The following is a 6,573-nucleotide window of genomic DNA, read 5'->3' as shown; positions in this document are numbered from 1 at the left end:
GCCTAGATATATAGTGTGGTGCCTGGATATATTTTTCGCGGTTTATGCCTGTTTTAGAATAATAAATATCGTGGAAAAATTTTAATCTAATATGCCTTCTACGATCCTTCAGCTCTTGCCATTTAAGTTTAAGTTTGCTTTCTGTCATGCTAAGCTGCCGGCTATAATTACCAAGAACAAATCTAACTGCCCTATTCTGGATTTTTTCTAATTTGTTTATAAGCTCAGATGTGTGTGGGTCCCAACAAACACATCCATATTCAAGTATTGAGCGTACATGACTGAAGTAGAACTGCGTCTTCAAGTTACTCGGTAAATGACTAAAATTGCGCCGCAAGAATCCCAAAACTGATGCTGCCTTATTTCCAATATTTCCATGCTTGTTCTATCGTAAATCAGAAGTAAAAAATAGAGAACAAAACGCAGCGTAATCTTCTGCTTCAACTGTAGCTGGCTGGCCCCGAACATGGCAATGTATCATTCATGCACACTGAGCAAAGAACACATCGCTTTGCTTCTAAGAGAACCGGCCGCCGCAGTTCAAAGGAACGCGTAGTGAGCGCTCTACTTTTTCACTCGGAGTTGCTCCACCGCGCGCGCGCGCGCGCGCTCAAGATCGCGGAACAACACAGCAGCGGAGAAAGGCGATCCGTCCACCGAGCAACGAAGGCCAGTCAAGGGAGATCGTGTGTCAGCAGCCATCTCGCGTCGCCACGAAAACACGACAGTCGTTCGCCATGCCTTGGATATAACAACAAATCCTCCACGGTAAGTGAATTCTCACTTAGGTGCACATTCTCCGTATATGTTATGCTATCGCCAGGAAGTCCTCGTTGCGCTTAGCCGACGCGATTGACAAAGGACTAGGCATACGCGCTGTGTCTCTCGATGTCAATCGAAAAAGCCAGTCGTCGCGATAACTGCAGGTGATTTTATCACTTTGCCGTTGTCCGTAAGAGCTTTAAAAATCGCAAACGCTGCCAGAACTATGGTATGTTCAATAAGACGCCAGGCGAGAGGATGCTTAAAATGGTTCGTTCACCAGCCCGTGATTTCGAGCCTATGCGGAGCGTGATTAGCCTGCGTTTTTTGTGCTTTAATTTATTCAGTTTGGCAGTCTACTGTGTACGGAACGCTGTTGAACTAAGGAATCACGTAACAGAAGGCGTCATTTTGCTGGCAGCATGCTTTCTTTATAAATAAACCGCGCGCTTGACGGTGTCTCGCGCAGGGGGAATCTGCGACCACTGAAGTTACGTGCAGCACCAGTGCTAGTTAGAAACATTGCCGCAGGCATTCAGCTGCATGCTGCAAGAGGTCAGTTGGGCGCGTTATCTTGAACTTACTGAAAACGCATGAGGAATCCATGTTTTATGCTGAAAAAAGTATAAACCCCATATAAGCGATCTTGCGCGCGGCAGCTACAAGCGACGCGATGGAGATTGCTATCGCGTTCGCTCGTCGCCTACAAGTCGTACTCCGTGCGAGCGACGATCTTGAGCGACGCCTCCCCGGTGTTGCCGGCATGAGGGCTGCAATCACGCGTGACGCGTGCTTTAGTAATTTACGTTGATGTATTTTACTATAAAAAGTAGCATAAAATATTTCCGGAGGTCTTGCAGTAGGTTCTTATCCTTGCACGTATAAAAATTGAATCATTCGCTCGTTCCGCGCGACAATCGGTAGTATTTGAGCCATGTACATCCAGTTCCGGCTTCGCGTTATTGGCTAGTCGCTCATAGCACTTCCTTGCGACGAGCGACGATTTCTAGATTTCCAGAACCGAGCCATCTGTTCAAGCGACGGCCCGTTTTGTCGCTCGAAGCCGTTGCTCGTCGCCGTCGCGCACTAAATCGCTCTCACAGTGTTTATCCCTAAGACTGAACTGTTATTGCTCATGTATTGAAATGGTGTGATTATAGGTCTGGTTTTGTCTCCTGTTGCGGTTTTCGTGCATGGTGCGAAACAAAGAATGCTTATGTCTACGAACTCGGTGAATTGTCGAGCAGCTAGTTATGCATCGGCATCGAATATAACGGCTGCTGGGTGGAATTACAATTGCAGGGGCGCTTTGCATACGCTTATTGTTTTGGACATGCCTGTGCGTTTGCTAATATGAGTTGGCGTGTGAGAGTTATGTCATATGAACAGCTAAATCAGCCTTACTCTGGCGGTTACAAGTGTAATGTGTGCATTTTGCTATTGCATGGCAGACCGAATCTGTTTATCGCTTGAATATTTTTAGTAGTGAAATAAAATATCAAAATAAAATGTTGCTTTAATTCCGTGTTACCAGTCTGTCGTACACAGAACAATAGGTTGGTGTAATAAACTAATAACTGCGGTTTAACTGCAACTTATACATGCCTTCAAGAATCTAAAATGCTAGATTTCAAACTGCAGCAGTAGTCGGGTCTGTCAAAAATGAACTCCATTGCGCACCTCATACGTGAAAATAACTTCATGCCTTTTAGTAAGCTTAGATGCAGGCCGCAGTCAACTTTCTTGTTAGTATTGAAATGTGGGTAAGCTTGCTATAACAAGCCTTGTTGCCCTTTTTTATAGGCACATCCATATATCCATTGAACTGAAGGACAATATTTTCATCCCTACTGAGCATCATGTTTGCAGCTATAATCCTCAAATTATGGCTTCAGCAGTGGCACAACCAGAGATGGTGCGGGGGGCACACTGAGCACGTGCTTAGGATGCGTCACAAGTGGTGCTTGCGATGGACCAGATTCATGACAGACCTATGACGTCTGAAAATGACCAATATTCTATTCATTAGCAGGAGTATTCTAACATTCGTGACAATCAAGGATGAACTGTTGGTTATTTGTTTTTTGCTTAAATCTAAAGATTTAAGTTAGTTTAGCAGCTGACTGTTGCAGTCATTTGGATGTTTTGCATGCATTTCACTAGGAAGACTAAGAGCTAAGACTATCGTTTATTGCCATGGCCTTGAATGTCTTGATGTGGTTTTGCACCATGCCCTTGTGTTGACTTTTGCATATGATATTTTTCAGGCACCCGCTTTATATAACGCAAGAAGGCAGCTGCAAGGACACGAGGATGTGAAAGAGCCAATGCAGCGCAACTTCACGTAGTGCAGAGGAGCCAATGCCAAAAAATCAAAATACATTGGCATGCAATTTGGACAAGAAAACTAGTATGTGGGTATATTGGGTGTACCATTTGACCAAATGTCAACAAAATCAAGATACAGTACGTTACACCAAGATGAAAATTCTCATGTGCTCCAGGCAGTCATGTTAACATGGTATATTTATGTAATGTCTCTGATAGGAAAGTCAAATCAAGTATGCTCTCTGGAGACAAACGCATAGCAGCAAGAGTCATTGAAAAGTTAGAAATGTGTTTTAGAAAAGCTAATTAGTTCTGAGAAGTGACTGCTTTTTGTCTTGCCTCTCAACAGATACATCCATGTGATAAAAAAATAGTGGTACAATGAACTTGCATATTTGCTTAGTGACATGATACATACTTGCAATGAGCACGGTGCCTGTGTTTACTATAAAAAGCAACAGCCCATGCTTGGTTAGATTAGGCGCACTACAACATGCAGATGCTTGGTTAGGTTAGGCCCACTACAACCTGCAGGCATGGGTGATTGGCGCTTTTTTTATGTCTGTGTCATGAGGTGTATTGACATACGTATAGGTGCAGTGGCACGCAGTATGGCTAGTACAAAAAAAGGGGGGGGGCAGATATATGTAGCTCACTGTACACGACACAGGGCAAAGGAAATCCGTGTTCAGCAACTATGTTAAATGCCATGTACGTAAATTTTACAACGCTACTCATTCGAAGCGTGCACAGGTGCATATTGAAGAAAAGTTTTCCAGGGTACATAATTTAGTGTGTAATTTACACTAATTTTGCTCTAACCACGAGACATAATAATTTGAATATACTGCACGGAAAAACCTAGAGCGAATTAAATTGTGTGTAAGCTTCGTGTGTATACATATAGTCTTTCCTATGCATTAGGTTTTTCGCGTAATGCATTACCAGTTGACAGCCTATCTTATCATGTGTACTCTGTTTACATTACAGTTGTTTATTAGTTTACTCATTTGTTTTGCAATTATGAAATGCCGGTGTATATATATTTTCAACATTTGACATAACCCTGTATGTTTTGTAGGTACAACCCAGGACGTGCATTTCTCAGTACCCAGTCAACTGCCAGAAGTGACTCAAACACGGGCCACCAGTAAGTGGACATCAGTTGCAATTTCACATTATGCAGTTGGCTGCTGCCTTGTACCGAGGCTTTTTTGTTTAATGAGATGGTGGTGTCGTTCTAATGTACATTTTGACCACAAAGGTGCGATCATGTCTCACAGAGGCATATATGGTTGCTATTCTCTGCGAGGGACGTGTTCTCGTGTTCGTGAAGCATTTGTGTTTGGCAGTATTGTCGCCCAATGAGTCGGATATAAACACTGTAACTCGCCACTGCCAGCAAGTAGTTGCGAGAAACACAATATATTATGACGCTGCAAAGTTATTTCGTTAATTCGAAGGAAAGTTTTGCAGCAGGAAAAAAGGTTGCTATTCCAGGTAAACATGTCTTTTTCTCACAAGTTATTTAACCAAACTGTGGATGCGTGAAATTCTTCCCTTATGAATCGATTTTAATTCATCCTTTAGTAATGCTTCTAAAAGAGACTAGAAATAGCATGTGACTACCTCTCCAATCACCAGATCATATACTTACAGTCATAAGTGGTAGTTCCATGCTGTCTCGCACTCTATATAACCTTTCCTTTCAGCAGCATTGGAACTGGTGGCTGCGTTTTCAGAAGGAGGAGTGCACTTGGCACTGCATATGTATGTGTGAATTCGGTTTTCTTTGTATGTGTCGGCTCACTGACACAAACAGTGCAAAAATCAGTTGTACCATGAGGCTGACGACGCCTTCTGCTGCTAGAAATGCGGCACTTCATATTTTATAGTACTGCATGACATTTAAATCAAAGCTAGCACATACAATGATCAAGAAAACTAACCGCTGTTATAGCTGTTTTCCTCAAAGAAAGCTTGTCCTTTATGGGCTGTGTTAATCTGAGCTCTCCACCGATGTTTCAGTAGTATTATCCCTTAGTGAGTGAGAGATTGGGGGCAATTAATCGTGTTAGTGTTTAAATGGTGTCCTAATTATGTGTATTTGTTCCAACAAAGTTGTCTAGATTACTTTATTGTGTAGTGTAAAGCTTATGAAGCCATCAGCAACTACTGAGTTGCTAACATGCATATACGTTTGTCACTATACAGGTGGCACTCGGCTGTACCACTGCAGTGTTGCGGAAATTGCCAGCGCCAGCGGCTTTGCAACAGCTGTTTCACAGCATGTCGGTATGTGCTAATTTATAGTTATGTTGGGATGGGCTAGTATCATGGGTCACTGCTACTCTGTATTGTGACAGATCCATATGATAAGTGATGTAATGGGCACAGCGAAAACCTGTGAATGTTTTACTATGGTACATAAAAAGGCTCTCCTTTTCGTCACTGGAGCAGGGGAGAAGAGCATGCAGGCACTCCTGAATGTACATATAGTTCAAAACATGAGAGAGACATAATATATATATATATATACACACATACAATTAAACTAAAGGCAGGGACATTCCATCTTTCATCTTGAATTGACTTGTACAGCGCAAAAATACAACACAGACCACAGAGAAGCCCGCATGTTAACAGGTTTGATACACACAATAATTCAACAGATTTGATACTTCAGGTGTGCTATTTTACGCAAGGGGGAAGGGAAAGGGGAGAAAACCAGAAAAAATAGTGGAGTGGAAAAGAAAGGAATCATGCCAAAAAAAAAGCATGAGAAACATCGTGCAGCCAGGATCGCCAGCAGGACATGTAAAAAGCACTCTGATAAAATTACATACAGGGCAACCTTACGTATTGTTTGTTTCAATCAACTCGGATCACATGCAGCCATTACTGCAATCAAGTTGTTTCCTTATGTCATATGAGGGAATGATGTGGGCCCAAAAAACTGTTTAGAGCTGAAGGATTATGTTCCATGCTAACCTCATTGCCTGCTTTTTTATCATTGTTATCAGCTGCTTATGTTAGGGACAAAAAGTAAGAGTACGAGCTTTTCCTGATTTGCCATTCCACACATGTCTTTGTGACTATATGTACATGCAGATGATCCATAGATGAAAAATATTCAGTACAGTAGAATCTCATTACAAAATACACTTCGTTGTAAGAGACATCTGAAAATGGTTTGGTTGGTTTTCCAATGTTTGTCACGTTAACAACACTGTACACAAGAGACACCTTTGTTACTAACGACTTTTTAAGTATTCACTACTTCGAAGGGACACAACCCACACACATTCACTTCATGCACCTTGTGTGCTCCGAAGGGCGTAAAGATCACGCAATCCTCACACAAGTCAATTGCGCATGTCTCTTTAAGCATGAACTAGAAAAGGAGGGCAATGAGGACAGTGCAGAGCAGAAAGTGTCGGCAGTTGAAGCTGACGAGCGTCTAAGAGCACCTCAAAGGTACTG

At 42.4% G+C, this 6,573-nt stretch overlaps 1 long non-coding RNA gene across 1 annotated transcript; it reads left to right on the top strand.

The window, feature by feature from the left end:
• Positions 1–683: 683 nt before the first annotated feature.
• LOC142559659 (uncharacterized) lies at positions 684–5,386 on the top strand. Its single transcript, XR_012823189.1, has 3 exons — positions 684–768; positions 3,030–4,240; positions 5,305–5,386. It is a non-coding gene; the product is annotated as an uncharacterized LOC142559659 (long non-coding RNA).
• The last annotated feature ends 1,187 nt before the right edge of the window (positions 5,387–6,573 follow it).

This window comes from Dermacentor variabilis, chromosome 10, assembly GCF_050947875.1.
Source record: "Dermacentor variabilis isolate Ectoservices chromosome 10, ASM5094787v1, whole genome shotgun sequence".
NCBI lineage: Eukaryota > Metazoa > Arthropoda > Arachnida > Ixodida > Ixodidae > Dermacentor > Dermacentor variabilis.
Note: the sequence above shows the minus strand (reverse complement) of the source record. Positions and strands in the feature narration are given on the sequence as shown.